Below are 20,565 nucleotides of genomic sequence, written 5' to 3'. Positions count from 1 at the left end.
AGGAGGAGGGAGACAGGAAGGCCGCGGTGTCAGACACATTTCCTCTGTCAGCAATCAGCTCATTAATCTTCAGGTGACCTTCAGAGGACTAGTCAGTCAGTCAGAGAGGAGGAGGAGGAGGAGAAGGAGGAAGAGAACGAGTCATTTTGGCTTTGGTGGCACTCAGGCTCAGGTGCATAACATGATACTGTGAGTTCAAATCCTGCCGATGACCTTTACGTAAATGTCATCCTCCTCTCCCGTTCACCTTCCACCGTCACAGAGAAGAAGAATGTCACACTAACATTACTGTAAACCAGAAGATATTATTAAGGTGAAAGGTGCTTGAAACAGCACGCTAATTGCATGATTGTGATCTATAAAATATATTATAATATAGATATAATCTTCAGGTGACCTTCAGAGGATGAGTCAGTCAGTCAGAGAGGAGGAGGAGGAGGAGGAGGAGGAAGAGCATAAATGATAAATATATAAATGTCCTCTTCACAACTGGAAACAATGAGAGATTTGAAAAATATAAGACGAAGAAGACAGAAATAGAGGCTGCCATCCATCATCTCTTACTGTTATGCTAATTATTCTCTAAATTTGTTCATAACAAATGGAGTTAAATGCTATAATTAGAACCTTTAGTTAGTAAAGGGAAAGGACGCTGAATAGATAAAAATGAAAGGAAAGACACAGAAATTAAATAAAAAAGAAAGAGTGGGAAGAGAGAGCAGACAAAAAGGACAGGGGGAAGTGAGAGACGAGGATGTGCTGATGAGACAGGTTTGAAGGATGGGTTTTTCTAACGGAGATGAAATTCCTCTCCCCATCACGGCTGACAGGAGACAGATGAGTCACAACAACACCTCTGCCGAGAAAACAGCCAGCGGAGCGAATCACAACACCGCCACCGACAGAAAACACCCGAGCTTCACAGCTCCATCCTGGCCCTCCTCCAAGTCATATCAAAATATTAGCTGAAGCCGTCAGAGGGGAGCAGTCGTTCCCTGTGCTTTAAATGCTCCCATTAACAATGAGAGTAATAAGGTTTTCCAAGACTTATACAGTATGTTATTGTATTAGTCAGATAATCCTGTTATTTGGCACTGGTGTGTTAATATTCAACATCTTTAAATACCCTGAATATGTATTTTATAGCTGTAATACCCAGTAATATTATTTTTTAGAGGTATCAGTAGTACAATTAGAAACAAGACTAAATGTCTGCAGCCACATCATAATGTTCATCATGAAAATATAACTGAATGGAAGAGAAAGCAGAGCAGAGGCCAGAAAGGGTTTTTCTCACAGACTGTATAAAGATGGACAAATCCTCCATGTCGTCCTGACAAAACTGTTTGGATTTTCTGCCTGTATGTCATAGACTGTAAATAAAGATGTCATGAAGGCTGTACCAGGCTGTAAACATCTTTATTTCTGCTGTAAAGTTGGACATTTGAACATGAGAACCTATTGGGACTGACTCTAGTGGTCGTTAGAGGAACTGCAGCCTTTGTCACGTCCATGTTGGCTTCATTTTTCAGCTGCAGAGTTTGTTACCTGAGGAGAGCCTACTGCGGCCTTTAGGAAACATAAAAATGCAAAAGACCTGCTCTACAGCAAGTGCTTGTTTTTTTCCATTTTGGGCTTCTGTAGGAACATGGTGGACTCTATAGAAAAGGACTCACTTCCTATGAAGTTTAAGATTTAAGAAGGACTCGTGCCAATGGATCCTGTTACACACGGGTCCTTTAACTGGATTCAGAAATGTTCTGTCATGAACTTAAGTGTTGGACAAGTGAATATTTTCTCTTCTGGGGACCATGAATTTCCAAATGTACCAAAAGTCACAACAATCTGGGAATGAACGAGTTCTTGTACTTGGGACCGAATGAATCTGTCCAGCTGTGACACCGAAATTTGCATCATTACAGCTTTGCTTCAAATTGTGGAAGAAATCATGCTAATCATGCTAAAGGAAGCAGCGTTAACACTGAAAGCCAAGGCAATAGAAGAGTTACGCAACCGACACATTACAAACGCTTCACTCACCATGACTTAATTCATACATTAATGCTCTGTGTAACACGAACTCCTGAGTTTATTGAGATATCATCAGGACACTAACTGTTCGTGATGTGAACGCTTAATATTCAGTTTAAGAGCATTAAATCAGTTGAACATCATTTAACATGTTCGGTCCACAATCCATTATCGTGCATACATGCATCAGATTAGATGACTCATGCAATAGTTCTGCCTTAATTAAGCATGAGTTGTATGCATTTGCGCTACAGTTTTAAAAGGAGGGATTGTGTATGTATCAGTGGCCATTGTAGTATTCAAAGTAAAAGTTAGTGATTGGAGAGTTAACAGAATTAACAGTGGAACTGTGTTTTAGTCAATAGAAGTTCAACTTACATTGCAGCTGCTGTGCATGATCTCAAGAGGAGTAACAGTGAATACACAAGAGTGCAATGAAAGGAAGAAGGGTAATTTTCTCTCATGTGTCTGTTTAAGTGGAGCAGGATCACTGCAGTGCAGAGTTATTAGCATTCACAATGCCAAACTTTAAAACCGCCTAAAACCCTAAAACCTCCTTGGCCTAGACGTGCACCCTCTGAGCGGTTTGGTCACCGGATTAGATGTACAGTATCATTAGGAGTCTTGGTGCAGAAACCCTCCTACACAGCGCCGTCTTCTGCCTTTCTCCAAGCTTTCTATTCAGCTTGTTTAATCCAGACCTCGCCGGGGGACTCAGGAAAATTCTGACAGCCTGTGCATTGTATTACAAGCTACGTACACGTAGGTAGGTTGAGTGTATCTGCATGTCTTTGTGTATCTGAACATTTTCTCCCCACAGTATGTAGGTTTTGTGCATGTGGCCCGATCTAGTCTCACAGCACATGTGAGCCTGTATTTTTAGATGGAACCCAGCCAGCGTGCAGTGGCACATTGAGTTCGGCCATCGTGTGTCTCTGTTCTCTCCACACCCTCCCTGCCCCTTCCTGAATTATTCATCCGTTTGGGTGAAGTAACACACATCTATTATTCATTCAGCCTCCCTGGTGTCAATCTGCCCGTGCAGCTACAACGCTGTGAAACCTGAAGGGAGCGCTGCTTTGGGCTGCGGCACGACGCTTTAGCTGGCTTACAGTATGCAACACTTTGCAACAGTAGCCATTGTGGGGAGATTTGCATAAATTGAATAGGAATTTAGCAAGTCAGTGTTTCTCCGGAAAAAAATGAGCAGTGTTGAAAGAGAAAATGAGTTTAAATCCAAACTGAGCTTTTCACCCAGTTTCAGATATTTTGTGATGCTTGTTGTGTTTTGTGGTGCTGAAGCACAGGAGGAGGCAGCACTGTGACTCCTACGCTTGGAAAATCTTTGCTGGTATGAAAGCAAAACTTACTATTTGATAAAACTGAAATTTGTGGTTTCCCTTAAAACACTTTACTGCAATAAGTGAATCTTCTGAGCTTCAGTTTTGTACAACAAAATGAGGTAGAAAGCTGCAATCAGTTACCTAAGTAAATGTGATTTTCTTTGTAAATTTACTTTGCTCTTCACTCAAAATATAAAACTCTACACTTCCATTTAGAAATCAAGTCCACTTTAACCCAGCACTTTAATAAATGCAGGCTGTTTATGTGCAGCTCTGCTCTCCTTGAGTTTGTTTGTGGATCTGAGTGGGTCTGTTGGAGAAGATCTACAGTATTGATGTTTTTATGTCAGTTCTCTTGCAGCAGTAACTGCAGCCACATCTTCGCTTCTTGCTTGAATTAGCAGTTTGATCTTCAGCTGGTAAGACACATAATCAATTGGACTGATATTACATGTGTACAGGAAGTTAGGAACATTTGAGTCTAGCCTGAAAAATCAACCTGGCTGTTTTTTCTCTGTGTACAGGGTCATTGCCCTGCTCCATTTCCCTGAAATTTATCAACTATATAAAAAGGGCTTTGAGTCGTAGAGTCCGAAAACCCGGACATTGATTAGCATTTTAGAATCTCCTGTTCCCTTGTCCTGAACTCTCTGGGTTTTTGGTTAGATGGCTGAAAAAAGGTCTGTGGTTAATACAAGCTCAAGACATTTTCACGTTTTAATTAAATGATATAAAATACATCAGTAAATGACCCAGTAGTGATTTCTATAAGCTTTTATGTATCTTAAAAAAGGATGGTTGCTAACAAGTGGCTCAATGAGACGGGTTGTTGGAGATGTTAAGGGTCATCAGTCCAAACATGAAAACCAATCAACTCACCAGTCCACCTTTACAGCCTCGCTGTGTTTATACTCGTGCTCGAACACATTTTTATTAACTTTTCGAGGAAAGGCTTTTTTTTTAAGAGTTCAGAGCTAAATCAAACTACAAGTTGAAGTTTAGTGGTGGTGATGCTGAAGTCATGTGACCGTGGTGTAGTTGGTTTATAGCCTAACATTAGCTTTTTACTTCCGATTGTATTTCAGCTTCAAAAATTGTAAAGAGGTGTTCATTAGTGAACAAAACTGTCAGTATCATAAACTTGTTTGTCACAGTGTTTATCTCCTGCAGTGAAACAAAGAGCATGTAAAAATCCCCTTGGTCCCTTTTGTCGAGGGTGATGCTAATATCTGGGTAAGCCTAAAAAACATGTAATCCCTGCAGCGCTCTATATAGATGGGAAGACTTTCAAATTAAAGGTGAAATAATGAAAAACTTTTCCTGATACTTTCTGGCTGCATTGATTGACAGACTGCTGCAGACATAAACAGGCAGACACGCCAAAGATAAAACTGTGCTACAAATCCATCTGAGATGTGTATTTATGTTCTTGGTTCTGTATAATGGGTGAGTCGGTTCAGAGTTGAGGGAGGATGAGTCAGGGTCCCAGCCTCTCCTTGGACGGTGATGTTCAGATTTGACCCAGTAAAAAGCTGCAGAGGATACAGTGGTTCAATAGTGGGTCATGTGGGACCTGCAGAGTCAGAACAAGGCAAAAGCTGACAAAACAAATGGATAAAAGTACAGATTGTTAAACTTATGACACCTCTTTGTGGTGGATTTTTCTAATATGTTGTCCCAGGCTGCAGGCTCAGACTGCCTGGTAGATGACAGCAGGCTTCAGTCTCACACTCCATCCAGTAACAACCCCAAGTGGGATCAGCAGAGGCTGACAAAGACTGAAGACTGCCTCACAATCCTGATAACAATGCTGCATCACACAGCCAGGAAGATACTCCAGTGTGTGCCCATATTTTATGTTTAGTGTTGCAGTGAGCTATTAATGCCGGCTGTAAGCTACACAGAGGCTGCAAGGAAATGTAACTGTTAGCAGACCCACGCTCTGGGCTGTCAGGGCTAAAGAAGCTTTTAACAGCCTCCTAAAGAACAAGCTGACAGCTCCTGTTCTCCAATAAGCCTGTTTTCTTACTTACATAAAATTGTTAAAGAGCTGCTTTCACATTTTTAGGGGAAAGTCTGTGTCAGTGCACAAGTCATTTAAGTTAAGTCCATGTGGGCTGTAACTTCCTGTGAAGCCCCAGGAATTAGTGTAATCATGGTTAGAAATCATAAAGTAGCCTGAATGCCTCAATCTGTCACATCTGATTCCTGGAGTCATGAGAGCATCGTGATGCATGATGCATGAAGTTCACAACCCCAGAACTTCAAATGCATCCATACAGGACCAGAACCCGCTCACATTTGTGTTGCATCAGCAATCAGCTGCCTACCTGGGAAAATATGGGATATTCAAACATGAGAAAACTTTTATTTTTAATGTACATCATTTCTATTATTTGTAAGATTTAATCATTCTATGAGTTTCATTAAGAAGTCTTATTTTGTTCAGACACACAAACACATGCAAGAGCTGTTTAATTTTTTCACAATTTTGTCACAATACTGCTAACTAACAAGTTATTACCCTAAATATTCAAAACATAACCAGGGCTGTATGCTTAATATACATTGCAGGCTATAATCATGGTAGTTAATGTACAGTACATACTTTAATTCAAACAGCAGCAAAAATATTCATATGTTCTGATTGTTTGTTTCCTGCAGCATCTGTGCTCATCCCTGTCTTCTTTTATGCAGATTGTCCTTGTCACAGAAAACCAACTTTTCAGTGAGAAGTTCATGTCTTTTTAAAGTTTTCCCCTCATGACAGCATATATTTGTAAAATTAAACAGCAGGGCTTTAACAGGTGTTAGGTACCTGGGAGCAATGAAACACTCAGTGCATTAATGACTGTGTAAACTTTCAGTGGAAGTAAAGTGAGACGAGGTAAAATAAATAAATAAATAAAATAAAATAAAAATTTAAAAAAAGACAACAGTTGTGAGTGTTTTTGTTTATTTGACAGCAGGGAGATGTTACTCTGCAGCTTCAATAAAATCCCCCGCTGCTCCTCTCACACACACACACACACACACACACACACACACACTCTCTGCTCCCCTGAGGGAGATCCAGCAGGTTCAGTGCACATTTCCATGATAAGAGTTGAGATGACAGCCGCGGGGACGTAAACGGCTTCTGTTTGCAGGGAAACATCAATCACACACAATAGCCGCCTCCCAGGTGGCTGTGACCTCTGGTGACCCCACAGCTCCTCCACACTTCCTCCTGGACACTTCCTGTGAGTGTGTGTTATGTGTGTATTGGTACATGTGGTATTTACACTGAAAAGCATAAGCCTGGCTGCTGCTCTCAGACACAGGCTCAGGTCCAGGATATTTTTGTTAGTTTTATCTACATGGCCAGATTTAGTCCTGGCATTAGAATACCGACACTGACAAAAGATGCAACTAGATTTGGTCTCGATAGACATCCAAGAGCAGAAAATTACTTCCAGCCACGAGCTGAATGCTGGTAAATTCTCTCAGTGACTGTGGCAGACAATCAACCAAGCTTTTATTATGGAATTGGTCCCAAAAATCAGCAAGAGCTCTGCCAAAATAAGAGTTTTTTTTCTAAGTGAAGACACTCTCAGGCTCAGTAAAGAACATAATTGGAAGTGAGGCAGTTAACATTATGAAGCATGAAGCTAGCATTATAGTAAAACCTGAGTGATTGGCTTGTAGTTCTGCTTATAGTTTGTTTTTATGGAAGGGACTTTCCAGGGGCCAGGAGGCAGTCTTCTGTCTTCACCCTGCAGGGAAAAAGAAGCCGTTAAAACAAAAACAATCACAGTTATTCAAAGATATGTTGCACTTCTGTGTAATTTTCTTAGAGGTACAGTACATGCAAGCACAGATCTACCATCAGGATATAGGTGCTCAACCAGAGGGCCCTTGCTTTAGAAAATAATGAAATAAAATTATTTAAAGATTCACTGACACTAACTGATGCAGACAGAAGTGAGAACCCAGCAGTGATGGAAATAGTACATAAAATCCAGTGCCAATACAGCGATATAAAAATACTCAAATCAAAACCCTATTGCTAAAAGTTTTGGGTAAAAATTCACTGAAAGTATCAAAAGTATTCATTCTGCAGGAAACTGGCTGCTGTGACAGCTGATATGTTATTAAATTACACGCAAATATACTTCAATATTAGTAAAGATGTGTCAGTGCATAAGTAACATTTTACTGTTGTAGCTGTAGTTGTGGTGGAGCAAAGTCTAACCATTCTATGAGCAGTGTGAGGCACTTCAGCGTGGTTCCAAAACTAGAAGTCAAGCCCCTCCAAGGAGTCACAAGACAAATATGAGGGGTTGTAAACATGATTTGTGGGGCTCAGAAACAGACACAGATCTTCCCCACATCTGTGCCTGGAAAAAATAAAAAATAAAAATAATAATAAAAATCTGCTGCATTGAAGGTTCCCAAGAGCACAGTGTTATGTTCAATAATTTATTTTCTTATTTTTGTTAGTTTTATTTCATATATTTGTTTTTTTCTCTTACTATTCAGAGACATGTCAAGAATTTAATACCATGGTTGACTTGTCTTGTTGTTATGATTAGTTGTTGTTAATGTATTGTTCAATAAAGCATTAACAAACGTATTGGATACAATTGGGTAGTTAACTATTTTACATATTTTGTAAACAGATCAAAGGTTTTGTATGGAAATAGTCTGCAAAATAACTGAGGAGCAAAGGGAAACTTCTGGACCAATATGCCTGGGTCCTTAGGCCGCAGACTGGCCCACAAATGGCCACATCTGGGCAGATTCTTGCTGTTATCTCCCAGTGTTGGCTTACAGCTGGGGGTTGATCCAGATGTGGAACAGGTGTGGGCTGCATTCATTTTGCTATCCAGCCTCAGGTGACTGAAGTGGAGTCTAAAGAAGAGTAAATGTTTCACCTATTTCACCAATACCTTATGTGCATTTTGAGTGAAATCGCCCTGATCAATCAACCGGGAGCCCTGATCGGTTTATCATTGATGACAGGTGCAGCTTCTTCCTCCACATCAGTGTTTTGATTTGGCAAACCGCCATTTTGGCGCGGAGCCAAATGGGGATATTTAGTTACGTCTAGAAAACGTTTTAAAGGAAGGTGGCGCAGGATTGATACAAGAAGAGGTTTTATAAAGTGGAGTAAAGAAGAAAGAGACAGTGGGAACGAAACTAACTGTCGTTTCAACGAGTCAAAGCGGCGAGTGAAGGAGCCGCAGCTAGCATTTAGCTTCGTTAGCTTCGTTAGCTTCGTTAGCTTCAATAGCGGAAGTGACAGTGGATTTAATGGATTTAATTTTGAGGATTTAATGGCTCTGTTTTGACGGAAACCAGGACGAACGGACTCCTAAAGGTAAGAATCAACACAAACGCTCTCTGTAGTATCATCTGCTGATGTGTGGAATTTAAGATTTTAGATGCTAGCTAATTGTTGGCAGGTACCTGCAGGTCAGGTGTAACGTTAGCTACGGTTTGTGGTGAGATTGTTCACTGTGCGATATTCATTTAGTCTAAATTGTGCTTTTATTCCTTATTTGCAATCGTGAGCTGCAGCTGTCGATGGCGTCCTGTCAGTGTTTGATGTGTTCATGTGACCACAGGGCAGAGCTTTTCCCGCAGGCTGTCAACAGGCTGTTTGTGTAGTAGTGTTGTTGACAGCATCGTGTTTGTGAGGTGATGCTGAAGCGTCATACAGGTGTGTTGGATCTGAAGACCCCAAACGATCCAGGTGTTTGTGGAGGTTTTACTCCAGGCATGGCTGCTCAGAAGCTTCAGGGAGCTGCTCAGGGTCCTATTGATAAACGGCTCATTGACATGACCTGCATATTTTTGTGTCCGAGTGTATTACTTTCCTTTAAAATAATTTTAATTCATTCATGACATGCATCATTTTATTCTATACAACTGTTGTAGTTTGACCATGTTTTCAGTACATTATAATAATGTATATATTTTATATGTTGGCCTCTCAAACCACCAAAATGTCAGGTGGCAACCTGAGAAAAATATTAAATTTGATATTCTAAATGAATACTGTGGCATGATTTCATGTTTGAGACCTTTCAAATAAACTAAATTCACAAATATTAATAGTTTTAAAGGTGTTGAGATCATTCAAAAACTTTTGTCCAGGAATTTGTGTATTGTCCAATGTCAGGGTGGTGCAACTGGAAACATGCATCTTTTATTCTGAAGTGAATATTTACAACATCAAACAGGATATTCCATCAGCCAGAGGACCCCAGGTGATCTTTATTGATGAGTGAAAAGGTTTGTAGAGCTCTCTCAAATATTGATAAAAATAGCTACTTTCAACTCATGGTACACTTTTCATGTCAGGTGGTACAACCAAGGTAAAACTAGGAAAATGTTATTTTATGGTAAAACTCTTCATTTTATCAAAAAACTAGTATAAAAGTATAGTATAAAGTATATAAACTTTTACAGAAATTTGGTTGCGGCACCTGACATTTTTCAGGTGGTGAAGTTAAAAATACAGTGAAAAAATGAATTTAAAACTTTGAAATGTTGTAACACAAATAAGGCTTGTTGAAACACATAAAAATATGCATGATGTCCATTTTAAAAATACTTTTTTAAAAAACATTTTTAAAAGCTTTATTTGTCAATGACCCAAACATCACAATGACCAGTATGATCAGTTGGTTGCTATGGTGATTCGTGTTGATTATCAAATCTAAATCCAGTGTCAAATCTCATTAAATTCAGCTTTCATAATTTCTCAGTGACTAAAGTTATAAATAACTACAACATATTCAGTTTCGGGCTGTAATCAGCTGTTGTATGAGAAACCAGAAATAGCCTATTACAATTTTTTTTTTAATTTTTTTTTTTAGTGGCAGCTACTAAATTAATCAACTTAAACAGTTTTCACAACCTGAAAATGGTCTCAACAGCAGAAGAAATGTTGATATTAATTGTTGTGGCACAGTGAGGTAGAACACCTGATACACACCTGATAATTGTCACACACAAATTATAATAGTATACAATAGTGGAGCTCCTGCTTCACAGTTATCAAACTCAAAATATTGATCTGATATGCAGAAAACATTTAGGAGGGACTCTTAACACAGTGAACATTATCCACAGCTTATCTATCTGCCATTGGAAACTACAGCGCTCTGGAGAACACACACGTGGGCCATGTATTGAGAAGGAGGTGGTACCTCTGTATAATGAGTATAATGAGTAATGTTCATATCATTTTATGCACAAAAAACTATCCTTAGTACACAGGTTAGCTACTTACCTGCAATAAAAACAAGATTACTAGAATAAAACAGAGAAAATGATTAGTCAATTATTCTATCAGCAACTATTTTGAAAATCTATTTGTTGTACTTTGTTATTTTCTGACATTTCATGGAACAACTAATGAACTGATTAATCATGACGGTAATTAAACAAACACACTGGGCTACAGCTGTCAGGGAAGTGTAATTATAATAATTACTGCAATTAACTGAGCACCAAAATAGTTGCTGATTGCTGATTCACCAGTCAATTAATCATCTAATCATGATAAAATGGTAACTGATGGTTACATATTTTAATTACCTAGTTTAATTTTAGCTGTGGACCTTTGCTGCACCTCTTCTCCTTATTTTTCTGTTTGTTTATTCTTGAATTCAGCAGTAAATGTGAACGAAAAGCTGAGCGTCCTCCCTGCAGGACTCAGCCGAGCTCAGGTGTAAATATGTGAGTTTTACAGCGCTGTCATTTCACTTCTCTCTGAGCTCGTCAGTTTGGGAGCAGCTGCTGTCAAAGTCTACTTTGCATCACAGCTCACCTAAACAATTGGGAAGGTTTTCACAGTTAGCTCTGTTAATGTGTGTGTGTGTACAGTTAAGTGCCAGCTATTCCTCCCACATGCTGTGTTATAGTAAAGAAGAGTCAATAAAGTGGAGAAACAGAATGTCACCTACAATCAGGTGTAAATCTGCTGCAGCGAGGGGAAAAAAATTCAATTTTTTTAGATAAAGGGGCAGTCTGAGAGAATCAATATGGATTTTGGTTTGACTCTGTTGAGAAAGCATTGAAGTGAGATTAGTTGTCCATCATATGGGAGTGTAAATCTGTCTTCACAGAGATCTTATCTTGTTGTTATTATCCAAACAGTGAAAGGAAGAGCTGCGGGAATCTGATGTTTCCCATCATGTCATCATCAGTGAAAATAACCGCCCACAGCAGCTGAGTGAGGATGAGGATGTCAGATGAGGAAAGGTGTTAAAACATCCAGAGATTAGCGCAGACCCAGACAGGGCTTCATCTCCTAATCCCTATCCTCTCTGGGAACTCTCCGACACAGTGACAGGGTTTTGGGAAGTAGCTTTACCTGGCGTGATGCAGATAATCATCACTTCCTCTGCTGACAGGAAGTCAATCCTGACCCCAGGAAGTTCTCAGAGCAGTGTCGGTCAATGTGTTGTTTGTAGTGCGACCGCTGATGTTCGCAGCAGCCGTGACATCCTCAGGAAGTCTTGAGGAGCACTTGGTCCTTGGCTTCCTGGCAGCAGGAGTGTAGAGGACAAACAGGAACAATGAATGAGGGGAAGAAAATGGGAAGAAGAGTTAAAGAAAAAGACGGGAAGTGAACGTTTCACCTCTTAATCGTTTATACGTTTGGTGTGTGTGAACTTCACGGGTCGCTGTGCAGGCAGCTGCAGAGAAATCGTTCAGTGGTCTTGTTCCTACCACCCCAGGGCGTCTCCGCACGTGACGCAGGACACACTCACACATGCAAACACAAGTTCAGAAAATGACATTATATTACAACAAGGAGACTTTATTCCTGATGGTTTTAGTGAAATCGTCTCCCTGCAGTTACAGATAATTTAAAAGATTACACACACATTAAAAAAAAAAAAGAAAAGATTTTACATTATTTATATCTCTGAAAAATCCTCATGAAAAGAAGAACAAGATAAGAGATGAGATGGATAGATATTGATTCTAGTGGAGGAATTAAGTGTTACAGTAGCAGATGGAAGTGGAGGAAGTTGTGATTTGGTAAAATGTGTGGAAACTCATTTGAGAAGCTGTTTATGTGGATAAAATGTCCGTTTTCCAATTAAGCACTCATGGTTAATACAACCAGAGAGAATAAAGACACAGTTACCATGGTGCAGCTGGTGTGGCAGAATGTCTGGTTGTCAACAAAAAATTTTACTGTGTCACAGTAAATATTGTCATGACACCCAGTTCTACTGCAGAGGAAAGTACACTCACAGAAAATTGCAAACAACTATATAAATAAATGAAAATCAGAAGAAGAGTTTTTCTGCACCTCAAATTCTGTCTTGAGTTACAAATAAAATATTTGAATTGAAATTAATTGTAATTTATAAGCTAAAGCAGTTTTTTTAATATAATGAAAACATCAATTTAAATAAGATAATGATAAAGGAATAAAGAATAATGAACAAATATGTAAAATGAATGAAAGGTCCACTTACTAGCTTTTTACACAGCTTTCTACCACATCTCAGGATCTTCCTCAGCAGATAGATTTTGGCCAATTGAAATCCTTGAACAGAAATGGGGTTACAGTTTCAAATTCATAGTACTTGTCACTTTATGACAACTGTGCCGTCTCTATGACAACTGAGCAGGATCCAGACCAAGAGCTGCAGATGAAAGCTCTGGAAAAAGCTCTGGGATAGAGATAGAAGTTTCATGAAAATGTGTTTAAACAGAACCTAAACAAGTCGTAATATAAACATATAAGATATAAGATAGTTGGCAGCAGTCTCACCTCAGGGTCCACAGTATCTGTTCTGGACTTTCTATCATATCACATGATCTTCATCAGTGGACATACTTTCCCACTTTTGTAGGTGTTCAAATTAGTAATTTTCGGGACAATTTCGGGTTTAAAAGGAAACAGCAAATCTGACAAAAACAATCTCACCTCAGCACGAGATAACAGACTAATTTCACAGAACAGGAATTATAGAAATAAAATAAATCTTTTCCTGTACTTAACCTCAAACTTCATTTGCTGATGGAGTGAAATAATTTGACAAAAAAATATCCTGAAAATGAGGTTGATGCATCAGGACAGGAAAGAAAATCCCTCGACACACAGACACACACTAATTCAACAGGGCAGATAGACTGAGTGTGAAGTCTTCCTCTGAGGCATGTGAGCGAGCAGGCCCAGTGACAAATGAATATGTCAGAGACGTCGCTCTGGAGATGGCGTTCACCGCGGACTGCTGACTGCAGCAGCACTGAGATGTGAGAAAGAAAAAAAAAAATGTAGGGATTTGCCTGTTTGTCACCTGCAGCTGAAATATGCAGAGAGTAGAGTCCAGCTCCATCAAGGTATTCATGGAGACGATACTCGAGGGAGAGTCAGGGTTTAAAAAGATACAACCTGAACTCATAACGTCGTGTTTGGCGAAAAATCTGCAAAGACAAATGCCGAATAAAGTCTGGGGTTTATCTGAGGAGGTGGAATGAGCTTTGTTTTCCGGCTGTAATGAAGGAGGATCTATAACGGAGCCTCTTAGAGCTTTCCTTCTAAATATGCATAAGATGAATATTTCATGTTTCAGCAGGAGGGCGGTTAGGGAGGCAGAGGGCTTTAGGTAGCTGCAAATGGCTAAATGAGCTTTTTTTTCCCCCCCTTCTTCTTCTTCTTCTTCTTCCTGTGTGATCATCTTAAACACATCTACACCTCCAGCCTCCCGCCGCGGGACACAAGTCGTTAGCTCCAACTTGATTGAGCTGTCGCCTCACCAGCACCTCTTTGTCAAATCACCCTGTCACGCTCGACTTAGCGTCACAGCCGGATAAGAAGAGTCTGGAGAGGTCGAAAGTCATCACAGGCGTCACTGGTACCGGACAGTGCAGTTTAGCTTTGCTGTTTTTTTTGTCCTAGACATGAAACAGGAAGGAGACCGTAAGAGGGATATATGTCACAGTTAGCTGAAATGTTCTGGCCAGAGGTCAAAGGTCACCAGTCATTCTATTTGAGGAAGGAAGAATACGCTGTCTAGGCAGCTCTTTTCTTTTTTTTTTTTATAGGTACAGATGTAGAAAAAAAGAGCTTGCAGTTTTATTCTCGCTGATACAGCTGTAAACATCATTGGAAGCAGCAGGATGAGGTCAAAGGTGGTTTGGACGTGAGCACTGCAGTGTTTTCTTTTATCTCCAACAGGGAGACACAAAGCTGTGAAAGCTCAGACCTCAAATCAACACCAAAAAGTGTTAATTTGAAGGAAAGGTGTTTCATTTTAGATTTAAAAACTATTAAAGACTGATGGAGAGAGAAAGGCAGCAGCAGAAGACCCAGAGTCCACTGCCCTGCCGCTGCTATAATCTGAGCTGTGTCCACGGCAGCAGACTAGAATATAAAACACACTGGAGAGGAAGAAGGAAGACGCTCTGAGCATCAGAAATAGATGCTTCTGTGTCTGACACCAACATGTGTCCTGAGTGACTTTGACTGGATAAAAAAAAAACAAAAACACACACATTAAATCAGCAGCAAAGGGCTTGTGTGTGTCTTACCTGTCGAAGTGAGTTATAAGGAGGATATTAGCTAATAGTGCATGTAAATATCACAACAGGAAGTGTTGAAGTTTTATTTACCATATGTACAATAGTAAGTGAAGTTTATTTGTTTGCCTCTTTCGTAGATATAAAATCACAAAGTGCTTTATTTAATGACAAATACTATATTAAATATGATATTTACAGGAGTAGTGACAACAAACAGCACAGGGCTGACAAGTTACAAGAGTGACATTTCACACAGAGACGTTTCATTGCTGCATCACCAGTGGTTATAGATCTGTAACTATAACACTCAAATACTTTACTGGCCACAAAACAATTAATCAGTTCGTCTTTTAATGGCTTGACAGGAAATGATTGTCAGACAATTATGTATGCAGTAATCAAGTCATTTATTAAGGAAAAATACCAAATATTATGTAGGATCAGTTGTGTGGCTGTTGTGTTAGGTTGCATTAGTTTTAGTTCAGAAAACACGATGCTTCTTTTGTAACTTTCATCAGACTGAAGGGTCGTTCTTCCTCACTTGTCTCACTTGAGACATTTCCCTGTAAAATGAACTTGAAATGAGCTGAAAGGAAGCCAACACACGCATACCTACAAACAAGACTACCCACGATTCCACAGTACCAGGCGGGGGCTTGTGTGCAGAGGAGCAGGCTTAATCCAGATGTCCCAAAGTGCCATTTACCAGCCGTTGGAGCTGACAGACGGCCCACATGCTATGGCTAATTCTGAGCCATTAGCTTCCCACACGTCCACGCAGGCCGACGTGCTCATTTGGCACCGAGCGCTGTTTTATTTACGGAGAATTGTACGCAGTCATTTGGCTTCCGAGCAGCACTTCATCCTCTGTGCCGCCATCTGGACAATCATCTCATATTATGAAAAACATCCACTGTATCAGTCATCTCACTCAGCCCCAACGTCCACTCACACGTCTTCTCTACCTTCTAGTGAATGAAGTGATGCTCGCTTAAGGGAAATTTTCAAAAAAGTAAGATGACTTTGAAAACTAATCTGAGCATGTTTCACGCCTTGTTTTGATAAAGTTAAATCTGAAGGATCTCAAACTGATTCAGAGGATTAAAAAGAAAAATCCATATATTTCTGTTACACCAAATTAAGTTAATTTTTCTCAAATGTTTTTTTTTCTTGTAAAAAATTCATACTTTCATCTCATTTTCCAATTTTTTTTTGGTTGAAACTATTCCCAAGGTTAATAAGCCTACAAGCTGAGTTTGATCTTTTCTGCGCAGACTTTAAAAACTGAAGGTATATGGACACCCCCCTCCACGTGCTTTTACACTTGGTCTCAAGGCTGTTTTCCACATTTTGGGCTACATCCCTTAGTTTAAATAGATGAAAATCTTAACACTTCCACCTTTGTGGCAACACTTCAGGAGGTTGAGGTGGTCGTCCACTAATCGGAAGACGGGTGGTTCGATCCCCGGCTCCTCCGGTCCGTGTGTTGAAGTGTTCTTGGGCAAGATGAGTGTATGAGTGTGTATGGCTGTGATGTATGTGTGTGAGTGAATAGGTGAATGTATTGTAAGCACTTTGAGTGCAGTCCATTTACCATTTACTTACCATTAAGTAAACTAGAAGGCCAGAGCTGATAGTGTATGTGTTGTATGTCCACATACTTTTGGCCATGTTGTGTTATTCTCTTTGTATTCCTGAAAACTTTGTTGTTCCTAACTGTCAATTCCCTAATATTCAATCAAAAGCAGTAATTAACACAACAATAGATTCAGTTTGTTTTGGTTAAACTTGCTATTTTGCTCCACAAAATACTACAAGTGGAGCAACTTCAAATATTTAAATGAAGATATTTGTCTTGACTGTTTTCAACCAGAGAAACACAACTTCTGGCTGAAGTCATGATACATGATTCAAACCCCTCTAAAACATTTTCAGAGGTAACTCTGTGTCACAGTACAGCAGGTTTGCCTCTCACCCAGGAGGTTATCTCAGTCGAGCGGCTTAAAATAGAGCAAAGTCAGACTTGGCACCGTGACGCTTCAGGGAAACCAGGCGCTTCTTCAAACCGCTGAATTTACACTGCCGGCTCAAATCTGCCTTTTCTGCATCTGTGACACAGTTTGGATCTTTGAAATGTTGTCCAAACAAATGGGAAAATCTGACTCCATGTGGGTTTCCATATTTAGACTGCAGTATCAGAGGACTGAGACTGAGACTGGGGCTGAAGTTAGACTTTAATGGCTGCTGTCTGTTAAGGTAACATCACCGAGATGTTGGAGCAGCACAATTAACAGTTTACATGACTTTCTTTTTGTGTGAGTATTTGTTAATATTTGTTGCATGAATATAATCACAAGTAGCTGCACAACAGTTAAATGTAAATATAAACTGTATGACATCATACTGGAAATACAAATAACTTCTCAAATATAATAATAGATATAATATGTGGGCACGTGTATCTTCCCAACATCTACAGGTTTATTCATATACAGTTTTACAGATGTGTGACATAATATTCTACATGTATTCACAGAAATATGCAGAACAGAAGGCCCCTTTAAGCAGAAATCAGCAGTGCCTGCAATTTAAAAACAATATATATATATGTGTGTGTGTGTGTGTGTGTGTGTGTGTGTGTGTGTGTATGTATATGTATGTATGTGTGTGTGTGTGTGTGTATATATATATATATGTGTATATATATATATATATATATATATATGTATATGTATATATATATATATATATATATATGTATGAATTTTCTTCTTAACACAAGTATATAGTATGCAAATGAGCAAGCACACCTGGAGGTCTTAGAAGAAGGCAATAACAAGTGAGACAAAAAATATTTATGGCTGCAACTAATAATTATCTTACTTATCTTAATCTTGCTCCGTTAATCTTGTTTCAGCTCAAGATATGCAAGTGGCCTAATAAAATATAAACTTAGTGATAGAATTAGGTTCCGGTTGCTGAGAAGTTCCTCCAACATGCAGTTTTTCCTTTTTCTGTCTTAATTCCATTTCGTACGGAAAGGTTGATAACTCTTTAAAAACCAGACTTCTGCAGAGGTAGAGATACTGTTGCCTCAGCGTATCTGGTATCTGGTCAGATTTCTGTACAGTTTCAAGTACAGAAAAACAGACTTCTTGCATCTTCGGGCCTATCGGACCTTTGTCTCCAGCTTTTCTGGTTTTATATGTGCTTTTATATCTTGTCTCTTTGGTGTCTGTGTTTGTAATGATTCTTTTTGTTTAAGTGCATCAAATATTGTGACATTGGTTTAAAACCCAGTGAAAGCAAAGACTGACAGCTTTAGATTTTAGGGGATTTTATTTAATCGAAAACTGTGTCACAAAATTTAAAAAACTTTAAACCCATGGCTTAAAAAAAATCACAGAAAGTGAGATTTTTGGATTTGATCCTGCAGTGTAAATCCGTCTGCAGGGGCTCTCAGCCCAGTGAGCTGCCGCACTGTCAGAAATCGCCATTAATTACTGGCAAGGTAAATCCCCCACCCTCCACCCCCCCGTAGAAACAGCTTAAATCAATTAGCCCACACTCCGGACGGCTGGGCTCAATCCTTGCCGCCTTTCTCACGATCCTGCAGAACTGTGGGAAGCTGGTCTGATCGCCTGCCCTCCCCCTGAGGCTTCATTCCCCCCCCTCCCTTCCTCCTTCCCTCCATTCTCTCATCCCTCCATCCTCACTGGTCCACTGCCAATCCCAGCGCTAAGCAAACACTCCAGCTACTGTTGAAGTCACTATGAAATTATAACAAGATCACTGAACTGGTCACACACATCAGGTGGAAATATGCCTTTTCATAGTCAGTGTCCTTCCTAAGTGATCCCTCCACTCCCCACCCCTCCTCACTGCTTCCAACTTGGCAACTTTTCCTCAGGATTTAGTGACTTTTCACACTTCAGCAACTTAATTTCTCCAAAGTAAGCACTGACAAATAGGAGCAAGACCATGATATTGGTTTGCTAATACATCAGGCAGATATTAGCCTGATGGCAAAAACTGGATTTCAGCCAATCCACCCTCTGCTGATGATGATTATGGACTATATCAGCTACATAAAAACAGTTAGTAAGACCTTTAAAGAGAATTTATCTTCTTTATATGTTTCTCATTTTTTTCATTTATATGACTAATCATGCATTTTCCAAGTCATTAAGTTAGAACTTGTGGATATGATAATCCTCAGATGGGATCACAGGGCTTGATACTAACTTTTTTTCCCAAGAAGCACATAAAGTGAAAAAATTAAGAGCACATAAAGAACTTTTCCTTAATAAAGGGACATGAGGAATAAAATAATTCAATTTATTTGATTACACTAGGCTTTTAATTATCTCTGCTTCAAACTCCCTCAAGTCCCCACTCAGTTACTGCAGCGCACACAACGCAGTGCTTTTTGGGCCAATACATCCTTTTTTTGTTTGTCTGACCGGCCCATAAAACTCGTAGATCGGCAGCTCATTGGGCTCAGGCAGGCCCAACCACATATTTAAAAACCCTCCCCCTTTGTCTCTGTGCTGGCGTAATGCATTCGTCCAAAAAAGTCAGCAAAGGCCCATGAAACATGTAAATCAGCGGCCGTTTTTTTTTTTTTAATTGACACTGGGCCGGGCTGCGTGTGATGTATGTGGTGGGCCAATCTGGACCAAAATGCCAGGGCCAATTTTTTGTCCCAGTCCGGCCCTGCCTGGGTGGATCTTAATCTACTTAGGTGGGCACCCAAGTAGAGTGAGTATGTATGGGAAACACTCAACTGTATAAACGGTATAATGCCCCTGTAATGAAGTAGTTCTTCTTTGTTGTAAATGCAAAAAAGTCTGTTCAGTCCATTTAGACACAGAGGACGTCACTGGTCCAGCAGCTTTTATAAGCAGGTCGTCTGGCCCGCTTTGAGCTCAGCCAGCGGTCCACAGCAGACCAGAGAGCCCTTTGTGCTGAGTGGAGCGTGTGATTCCTTTTTTTTTTTTTTTTCAAATTCATTGTCGTAGTCGTCGTTTAGTTTAGAAAATAGAGGATGCTTGGGCTGAATTTTGTAATACTACTGTATTGAACATTTGGACTCTTGTTTGAACAAAACGAGATGTTTAAGGACGTCACCATGTGCTCTAGGATTTTTCACCATTCTACTCAACTGAGAAAATAATGTGCAGATTAATATATTGTCAGAATAATTTAGCTGCAGCCCTGAACTTCATCAGCATTGTTCCATTTCAAATCCAAGTGTAATTGAGCAAAGAGCAACAAATAGCATGAAAGGTCTAAATAGTTAAAAGTTTATAGACTTGTATGCAAATTACCAGTGTGACAGTGGCTGCAAACTCAGGTGATATTTTTATTTTGAGGACTCCATACTTAAGCTTCTGTGCCAAATATTGCCAGAGCTCGTGGCACGTTTTCCCACACCTTCAGTCCTCTTAAAGCTAAAGTTCAGGGTCAGTCTAAGGTTTACATCTGCCTCCAGATTTAGTACCAGTTACTCTCCACTCAGCAGCTAATACTCTTACTGGTGCGGGGGATTTAACCAGCAACTTTTTGGTTATTGAATTAAAGATTAAACTCTGCCGATCCCTGTGGAGGAAAGAGTTGTTGCAGCAGCAGAATAACAGAACTCAGCAGG

The 20,565-nt window shown here is 39.8% G+C and overlaps 1 long non-coding RNA gene across 1 annotated transcript in view; it reads left to right on the top strand.

Annotated features, from left to right (window-relative positions):
- The first annotated feature begins 8,186 nt into the window (after positions 1-8,186).
- The window catches only part of LOC139633294 (uncharacterized), a 49,724-nt gene continuing 37,345 nt past the window's right edge, over positions 8,187-20,565 (top strand). Inside the window, exon 1 of the long non-coding RNA XR_011693724.1 lies at positions 8,187-8,736. This is a non-coding gene — a long non-coding RNA (uncharacterized lncRNA). The remainder of the gene's footprint in view (positions 8,737-20,565) is intronic.

Source organism: Trachinotus anak, unplaced genomic scaffold (assembly GCF_046630095.1).
Source record: "Trachinotus anak isolate AG129_WGS33_773 ecotype Australia unplaced genomic scaffold, CSIRO_AGI_Tana_v1 ptg000015l, whole genome shotgun sequence".
In the NCBI taxonomy this organism is placed as follows: Eukaryota; Metazoa; Chordata; class Actinopteri; order Carangiformes; family Carangidae; genus Trachinotus; species Trachinotus anak.
This window is presented reverse-complemented; position numbering and strand designations above follow the sequence as displayed.